Here is a 10304-nt window from a genome sequence, read left to right on the forward strand (position 1 = left end):
ATCAATATTTTACACTTCCTATCTAGATTTCAAAATAAAAGTCCTCTAGCGTTTTTAGTGCACAGAATCATTCATTCATTAACACAATGCTTTTATTCTGAAATACTCTAAATAAAGCAGTTGTCTGCTTGCAGGTTTCCATCAAGTTAATATAGTACAGGCTTTTAATTATGTAAACACTGTAGTAGTCATAGCAGAAACCCTACATATGCTATACATATAATAGACTGGGTTAATAGGTTATAAGAACATCAGGTGATAGTTGGCAGTATTTTTCCGATGCGCTCTCTCTCTCTCTCTCTCTCTCTCTCTCTCTCTCTCTCTCTCAACAAACACCACGTAACTTTATTGTTCTTTCTTTTAGAGGTGTTATTTAATTTTTTTAAAGATATTTAATAATAATTTTCGTTTTCTAAAGGTTAACAAATAACGAAACTGTTTATTTTGCTTTGTTTTATAATAATAAAAAAAAAACACTTTACTTATATTTATCATTCTGAAATACTTCAGGTGTTTTTCTCCATCAAGGCGCAGTTCAGCAACAAGGTGGTGAAAAGCTCCAAGTTGCCTGAGATGTCGGAACATCAGCATTTATAATGTAAATTGCTGTCCCGCCCCAGATGTAAATTAAGTCGTTTTCGATAAAAGCCGCAACCTGGAATGCTGTAGAACAGGAACCCGAAACCCCCTGGAAATGTTGTTTAAAACTGTGCCAGTCAAAGTGAAGAGGGATTGCTGTAGGCTCTCTCTTACTACTAATGTATTTATTTATTTTTTTGTATTAATATATAGCCCACAGAAATCCCTCTTCACTGTCAATGAAGAGGGATTTATATATATATATATATATATATATATATATATATATATATATATATATATATATATAGCCCATAGAAATCCCTCCTCATTGTATATATATAAATCCCTCTTCACTGACAGAAAAGAGGGATTTATATGGGCTATATATTAATATTTATGTATGAATTTATTTGCTTGTTTTTAATAATATTTACAAATTACCACACAGTTCTTACCCTTTTTTGTCTTAAATAAATATAAATCACATTTATTATGAAGTTAAATGGCCATTAAAAGGCAAACTCTATGTAGAAAGAAAGGGCTGTCAGCAACAGCAAAAACACAGCTGACAGGTAGCTCCGGGACGCTCCCGAGACGTGGGTAACTCGTGTCTAGTGTGAACACCCTAGGTGGGCATGACGCGGCCACGACGTGACGCTGCCGTCACGCGAGCATGATGCGCGCTGTGTGGCCCCGGCGTGAGGATGCCAACTCAGAGAGAAAACAGGTGACAGGCGGACATCGTTTTCAAGGTGTTGAGCCATCAATCAAACCTACATATGTAAATAGGACTGTATGCACCTTTGTCCTCATACACACTGAGTACACATAGATCACTGTTACACTTGATAGCCTCTCATTTTTCTTTTTTTGTCATCCACAGGAACCCCGGCAACGCGTATGACGTGAACGGCACAACGGTATGAACTGCCTGTTTTCTCACCTTCCTCTCTCTCTCGGTTTCCAGTTCTTTCCCTCCCTCTCTCTATCAGTCTGTCAGTGAAGAGCTCACTCCATTCATGCAGCAGCATCTTCAATATCTAAAAGCATTGCAGTTCAGTAGCTGCCAGTTAGGAGTGGCTGATTATCAGCAGGAGGACGGTAGAGGCTGTGATACTGTAGCTGCTATTGGCCTCATTACATTCAAACCATGCAAACCCATGGGACAAATGAAAATAGATTAGGCCATCAATTAAAATGTCTAATTATATGAAGTTTTGCTCAAAAAGAGAAGCAATTCTATCCAGATGCTATGACTGCATCATGGCCATTATTTTCTGAATATGATTAATATCAGCTTGAATGACAAAGGTTTTGGTTATGACGTACTGATACACAGGTCCAAACAAAATGAAATAAAGATAAATTACATTTTATTTTTATTTTATTTTCAGAAATACCTCAAATAGTTATTGACATGGGAGGGTTTACAGATTTACAGTCATATAAACGAACAAAGTTTCTATCAGGAGGGAGTTTGTATGCTTCTCAATAACGAAGTGTGGTCCACTGTGTCCAATACTACGGAGCCCCAGAAGGGAAATGGTGGGGGCGAAAAAATCAAAGGTTGCAAAACTTTTTCATTTAGGGTCCCTATCACAGCTACAGTACCTAAATTAGCGATACGGGGCAATTCATTTGATGAATTTACTGTTTATTAGACTACAAATGAGACAAGAATTAGCTAACTAGCGCACCCCGCGTTCCCTCTTCCTCATTCCCTAGTCCGGACACGGACCTTCAGTTAGCGGCTGTAGCGACTCAAATTCAGCCAGCGCAAACCCCCCCCAGCCGAGTGGGCTCCGGAGCCGCCGCCCGCTCTCCTCCGGGGCGAAGTAGTCTCCTAGCGGCGGGGTTGTGAGGCAGAGGGACCACGGGGTGCGCTAGCTTGCTAATTCTTGTCTCATTGGTCTTGTCTATTTCAGGCCAATCTCAAAATAAAATTCAATGAATTCTATGAAAAAGCAATTTGGATTTTTTTTCTCTCCATGTCCCTTCCTGGGCTCCGTACAAATGCACTGAGTTCTGGGAGGATTAAGATTGACCCCTATCCCAGACCAGTCCAACCAACACAGGACTTTCAAGTGGGAGACCTGGGTTCAAGACCTGGGTTCAAGACCTGGGTTTTGTATTGCAAGATAGTTGGTGACGTTTGTCATATGTTTTGTAGTGACGGTTGTCACGTGATGTTTGTCACGTGTTTTCCGTAGTGACGTTACGTTTACGTTTTTGTACGTTTTTGACTTAGTTTACATAGTTATTTTACTAAGAAACACAGGACTTTCCATCAAACACAGGACTTTCATGTGGGAGACCTGCGTTCGAGGCCCTTCAGGTTTTACTTAGTTTACATACTTATTTTAAGCCCAGCCAGGTGATGGGCATGTGGGTCTATTACACTCTTTGGCGTGATATCAGGTTGAATATCCTGCATCATTAGAAAGAGATTATTGGCTATTTTGTAAAGGGCATGATTCCTGCAAGTGCCTGGTGGGATTAAGATGTTAAAAATACAATATAATATGCTGTAATGCCTTAGGAAATGTTATTATACCACACGATGGGGTTTGAGTCAAGCGTTGATTGACTCAGCAGGAGTGCAGGGGGACTCACAAACAATGAGACACAAAGGGCAACATCACCAAATCAGTATCTGATGAGTCACCAGACACCAACTTTAAGCCGTACACTGTAGCACTTCATCTTGATGCAGGAAGTGTACCCCCACGCAGTAAGACGAAGTCCCAGCTCGACACCTGCAACTCTTTCTGATGTGCCGTCTACCTCGAAAGGTTGAAATAGCTTCCATGATACCATCACAGGCGTGGAAGGAAGAAACTGTGATCACAGCCAGTCTGCAGTGAAACTAAAAAACAACCCATTGCTGGTTGTGAAAAGTTGTTTTGTTCCACTCTAGTTACTTTCCTGTGCTTTGGCCAGGAACCACACATTGAGAGATTGATAGGACGAGGAGTCAGGAATGCATAAAGCAATCTGAGGAATGCATAAAGCAATCTGAGGAATGCATAAAGCAATCTCCAAAATGTCCCAGTTTTCTTTCACCGTTGCGTATCCGTAACATAATATATCCTATCCATAGCTGCAAGCAGCAGCAAGTATAAAGGTCTCGATATACTTCGAAGAAACTAAATCGTACAAAGTGTTGTCAAAGACCGTCAAGGCGAAAGTATTTAGATTTGTTCCAAATGGCCACATTCCCAGGCAGCGGGAGTTGCACACTTTCTGCTTAACAGCATTCCTGGTGTTGCCCTCGAGATGTAGCGTGTTGATTGGTTAGCTTTAGAGAAGCTGATAGGTGGACTTTGTCACCTTTGGACAGAGCCAGGCTGGCTCTTTGCCCCTGTTTCCAATCTTTATGCTAAGCTACGCTAACTGGCTGCTGGCCTTAGCTTCATATTTACCTTACATACATTATGTCCGTCCTTATTATCCGTTTAACCCTTTCTGTCTTTCTCTTTGACAGGTTGATGGAGGAGGAGGAACCAACGGTGAGTTCTTTGCAAATGAAAAAAACATTTCAATCAAACGTTTACATTTCACTTACCCTTTCTCATTGAAATTTCCAGACCCAGACTCTTCATGGAGGGATCACAAAAGCATGCCTGCCAATACGCTAGAAAGATCTACACAACAGGCCAATTAACCAGCCTTATGACAAACACATCCCAGAAAACAGAAGTTCCTAATTTCTAAGGCAAGAAGCAGAAAAGAGGACAAATCACGCTCATCATCCCATTGCACAGAAACACCAATTTTCCACACTTTGACATTGTCCCAAATGGACAGATGGACGGAGAAAGAGAACGAAGGGTAGGAGGGACAGTTGGCCCAGTCCTCTGCTAGCTGGAGCCACTGTCCACACCTTGTCTTCATCACATCAGGCTTCACTTATCTGGATACAGTCATAAAGGAAGAACCTCTTTTGAAAGTCTCTCATTTGTGGACTCTGAATTCATCTGACAAGAACTTTTTATATCTAAAGACTTTCTATCAGCTTTTCTGTGTATTTTTCATTATGCTTTTTAAGAGTTTGGATTCTTATTTTGCCCACTTCCTACTGTTGACTAAACCTAGAACAGTACTTTACATGAGGCTGTTTCCTGCAGAATGCAGTGGAAGACGACAGTTTAAGGACAGAAACTTTTAGCTTGTTAACTATGAATCATGTTTACTTTTTAGTTTGACATTTTTGGAAATATGCTTATTGGCTTTCTTGCTGAGACTTCCATGAGAAGATCGATACCACTCTCTATGTGTCCATTAAATGTGAAGTTACAGCTAGGATGGTTAGCTTTTGCCCCGCTTTTTCCAGTCTTTATGCTAAGCTAAGCTAACAGACTGCTGGCTGTAGATTCATATCTAACAAAACTGCGTGTCAACACTGATAAATTGTGATTTCTAACTTTTGGTGAACTTTCATTATCATTTAAGGGATGAACCTTCTATTTGTATTTGTTCTTTTGTATTCTTCTCTTTTTGTTCCAGTGCTTCTTCACGGTGGCGCAGGTTAAATTGTAGTATTACTTTTATTGTATGACACTGATACTCGTGGGACTGGAAACAAAGACGGTATAAAAGTCATCCTGGTTGAGATGGGTGCGCCTCCTTGGCTCACTGACAATTCGAAGTGAACCAAAGGTCAGAAAACCTCAAAGCAGGGTGGAGTCGTCATTCTTGTAATGCCAGTTGTCATGCAGTGCGTTGCCATATTAACCTGCTGAACTGTCCAAATAAAACACACCCAAGTGAGACAACACGGATGTCAGTGATTCTGCTTCCTTTGCCACTGTACGTTAAGAGCCCTATTTCGTCTTCCTATGATCAACGTGACCCTAGTTTTGGTTATTTCACATGAAGATTTCTGTATTTGTATCAGCAGTGATCATTGGTCCAAAGCAAGGAGGCTAAAAAAGAGAAGTCAAGGCGTCATATCGCATCATATCATTGGAGTACAACACATGCGCAGTAAAATCTGGACCGCACTTTTTCGTCTATAAAAAGTTCTGTCAGGTCGAGCGCACCTGAGCGGACGCCATCCCTTTATTTCTGGTGCCGTTTAGCTGCAACCCTCCAACATTGCAGCTCCAGTTATATTGCACATAGACTATATAAAATATGGACATAGTCTTCAAGAACAGGGCCGGTTCCAGCCCTTTTGGTGTGCTAGGCGAAATTCGGATCTCTCTAGGGTAGAGGACGACCAGCGTCCCCCAGAAGGTGGTGCCCTAGGCGACCGTCTATATGGCCTGTGCCAGGGGTCTGCAACCTGCAGCTCCGGAGCCACATGTGTCTCTTCAGCTCCTCTCCAGTGGCTCCCTGTGGATTTTTAAAAATGGAAATGAATAACTGTTTTTTGTTTACATTTTCATTTATCATTGTTGTAGGTCTATGGTGCAACGGAGTATTAGGGCCACATTGAGGAAAAAAAATAAATCTGAGATTTTGAGAATAAAGTCATAATATTATGAAAATATTGTCATAGATTTACTAGACAAAAAAGTTGTAATATTATGATAATAATGTCATAATATTATAAAGTAGTAATTTTTAGTGTTATTTTCTTTTTTTTCTCATAGTTAGAACTTTATTCTTGTAATATTACGACTTGTTTCTCGTTAAGTTATGACTTTATTCTCGTAATATTACGAGTTGTTTCTCGTTAAGTTATGACTTTATTCTCATAATATTACGACTTGTTTCTCGTTAAGTTATGACTTTATTCTCGTAATATTACGAATTGTTTCTCGTTAAGTTATGACTTTATTCTCGTAATATTACGACTTTTTTCTCGTAATATTATGACTTTTATTCTGAAAATCGCAGATTTTTTTTCCCTCAATGTGCCCCTAATATTCCGTAGTACATTTGCTCTTTGGCTCTCACTGCATTAGACTTATATACTATATACTTAGACTATAAATTGTGTTACCTTCATCACAATGCTCAAATGTTTTGCAGCTCCAGACAGATGTTTTTGTTGTTTTTGCCTAAAACGTCTCTTTTGATTATAAAGGTTGCTGAGCCCTGGTATATGCCTTAAGCCAGCCCTGCTGAAGAGGCGTTGTGAAGTTCCAGGTGGGTGGCTCCAGCCGTCACCATCTTGGTATTAACAACACAGCCTAACTCCCGGTTAATCCAAAAATGGGCAAAGAGGTGGATTTTCAGTGGAGCTGAGGCAGGCCCCGGTGACGCAGCAGCAGAGGTCGCGTAAACTGAATATTCTCCATCATTGGCAAAAAAATTTAACAATGATGGAAAAATCTGAAGACCGTCCGTCATTTGGACGGACTGACCTCAGAGCACGTCTGTGATGTGCCGATGCGGCTGCGCCACCGGCGCAGAAGGAGAACATGCTGCGGGATTTCCTCCCGGAGAAGCGAGTGCTTGCAGGATTGGGAAATCCCACTTTGAGAAACCTGGGAATTTCAGTGTCTAGTGTGGCAGCAGAGCCTGGGTTCAGCCTTCAGGAGAAAATGAAAAAAAGCCATGAGAAGTCGTTTGTCTGAGGAAAAGACTTCAGAAAAATAAAGGATTCATCTGCTTCATGTGTGTTGACATGAAAAGCGACCGCCAGGTCGGTGTCGCATCTCCGTCCATCTTTTCTCTCCATGCCCTAATAAATGCATAATCGATAAGCTTGTTCTGCAGGCTATATTAATTATTTAAATACACACACAGTGGGCCGGACCGTGTGTCATAAAAGTCCAAATTTAACTATTGAAAAAAGATCGATGTAACTTAATCATTTCCAAATTTCGCAACATGTTTTTATCTATCGAAATATTCTGCTTCAATCCATATGTGTTGGCATTTAGCATTTCAAAAACAACATATTCACTGTGGTCAAAAACGGTTTGTGCTCCCACTTGCTGCAGGTCACACGCAAAGGAAGGCCTGAGTCGCACCTGTAGCTTATTAACAGACATTCTAAGCTTCATTGAAAAACCTCAATAGGAGCTTTGAATGTAAAAAATGACATTCGGTAGGGCAGCCCTTGTGGATCAGTCCGATCCAGTTTGTTTTTCCTATTTACAGAGTCAGGGCTATGTATCAACACCAGGATTTTATTTTCAGCACACACACAGACTGATTGTGGACCTTGAGGAGATCGCTGAATTTGACAAAAAAGTGTATTGGATTAGAATCACAGACTCCACCTTTAAAGGTCCCATATTGTAAAAAGGGAGATTTTCATGTCTTTTATATTATAAAGCAGGGTTAGGTGCTATATAAATACTGTGAAAGTATCAAAACGCTGAATCCACAGAGAAATACACACAGCCCGTATTCAGAAATTGTGCGTTTGTTTCGTAAACATTCTAGATGTTCCCCAGTTTATTCCTGGTTGCAGTGTATGTAAATAACTGACAGGAAGTAAACATGGACCCAAACTGTTGCTTAGCAACGCAATTCATGTGCACTTCCGTTGCAATTCCGTTGAAATGTGCTAAAACGGAGCGTTTCAGACAGAGGGTAAATACACGTATATTCAGGCCGACAGTATGAGGAAAATAAAGTTGTTTTTTTGAACATTACAGCATGTAAACATGTTCTAGTAGAAACACAAAATACAAGTATGAACCTGAAAATGAGCACGATATGGGACCTTTAAGCTTTAATATAATTTAAATAGGTGAGTTATTTAAAGATTCAGCCCCCTGTACAGTTGTCATGAATGAAGAAATTAGCTATAAAGACCAAATTATTTCTGCTAAAAAGTCACATTTTAACATGGGGGTCTATGGGGATTGACTCAATTTTGGAGTGGCCATTTGGGGAACTGCATGTTGCTCTTCCATGTTTCTGCATGGGCTACTGCCCAGAACAGGAAAACCAAACACTGGCTCTGGCTTTTGCATTCGTACGTTACCTGAAGGCCACCGTAGTTCTCCGACACGCTTGTGAAACTTCGGTAACGTGAGCCGCAGAGTGCTAAACTGTGATACCGCCAGCCGCCGTCTGACTTCTGTTGCTACTAAAGTAGTGTTATTATGGTAAGGATGGCCTCTGAGCGAGTCGAACAGCGTTACCACGGTGTTACACTCGGCTGCTCACGTTACCCACAGTCTTGGAAAGGGAGGAGTGAGCGGAGGGTACGCAGTTGGTTGCAATCTGCAACCACACCGCTAGATGTCCTATACACTGTACCTTTAAAGGGACTGTTTGTAAGAATCAGAAATGTCTTGTTAACAGCGACACCTGTGGCCGTTAAGTCAACGAAAGTCAGCGTCCTGTTGCTCGCGCTTGTGCTCGCTCTACATAGACATGAACTAGCATCGCTCAAAACAGTGAGGAGACACACGTCAGCTAAAAGCACAATATCACTCTATATTTCAGCTGCCTGGCAGTAATGTTAGCTGACCAGACGAAGGTCTCTCCATGAATCAATGCTGATCCTAGTGTTGGCTTTTCCTGCCTCAGCCTCCCGACCGCGGTCGGAGGGAACAGGGGAGACGCCGGAGTTTTGGTCGGAGACGATAACGTTTCTCTCTGCGGAGCCCCGTCACTTCACAAGACACGGGAAACCTCTGTTGGTCTGGAGGAGCTGCAGCAGTTATTTCTGCACAAAACGTCCACTGTTCATTCACTAGATATTCTCAGAGCTACGAAGTCTTCTGCAGTGTGGAGTGTGAGCGCATGCACGTGAGGAGGAGCAAGCTGAGTGAAGGCAGGCAGGCAGAGGAGCAGAGGAACAGAGTACAGCAGAGACTCTGGTCCTGGAGACCAAAGCTACGGTCTCACCCGCGTCCTCCGACCGCGGCCAACACTGTTTAACAGACTTCACTAGATACAACCAAGAGATTTTGGTGCTTCCGTGTAGTTTGTGTTGGAGTCTGAGTCTGAACAGCGTAGCCACACACGAGCGCGCATGGGACACCGACCCGTAATGATTTATACGTGTAAGAAGTAACAAACAGTCCCTTTAAGAGTAGGTGCCATTATTTCAAATGGAAGATATCTCGACTTGTAATGACCTAAAATTGATAGTCAGCCAATTTCCAGTTTCTGTAAATGTTTACTTGGCAGCTCCTGCTATGAAAAATCATTATGTGTTTATTATATCAATCTCAGTCTCTCTAACCAGTCGAAGGCCGGAAGCCCTGTCGAGTTTTCACGGTGTCATTGATGAATGAAATATTGTGTCTGGTTTAGGAATCAGATTGGGACTATAGGATTGGGTTACTGCCTCTCTCTCTCTCTCTCTCTCTCTCTCTCTCTGACTGTGTCAGTGCTCAGACCCTAAAATCCCTGCTGACTGGATGTCTGGTGGAGAGGGTGCAGACAGCCGACACTAATCCGGTCTCTCAAACACACACACACACACACACACACACACACACACACACAAACACATGAGCGTTGGAAACACACAAATTGTGTTTGATCTCTGTGCAGGCATTTTATCATGTGATGCTGGGGGTTGATATGCTGTATGCCATGGTGTCAGCAGTTTTATTAGTTTTGAGCTATACAGTATATATTATATTGAAACTGTTAATGACGCTCGATGGGGTTCGATCAGTTTTTTTATTTATTTCTTTAATACAAATCATGTGGCAGTTCTTTCTCTGTATCAGATTAGCAGCACTACATTGCACATATTCCTCAGCAAATATTATAATATTTCTATTGGCACTTCTGACATTATGGTAGCCTATATTTCATCCATTTTGGTATTATATCTATATTGGATATTATAG

At 41.5% G+C, this 10304-nt stretch overlaps 1 long non-coding RNA gene across 1 annotated transcript in view; it reads right to left on the bottom strand.

Annotated features, from left to right (window-relative positions):
• LOC141756264 (uncharacterized) overlaps positions 1 to 10304 on the bottom strand; it is a 214979-nt gene that overhangs the window by 57526 nt on the left and 147149 nt on the right. The window lies entirely within an intron of this gene.

This window comes from Sebastes fasciatus, chromosome 18 (assembly GCF_043250625.1).
Source record: "Sebastes fasciatus isolate fSebFas1 chromosome 18, fSebFas1.pri, whole genome shotgun sequence".
NCBI classification, from domain to species: domain Eukaryota; kingdom Metazoa; phylum Chordata; class Actinopteri; order Perciformes; family Sebastidae; genus Sebastes; species Sebastes fasciatus.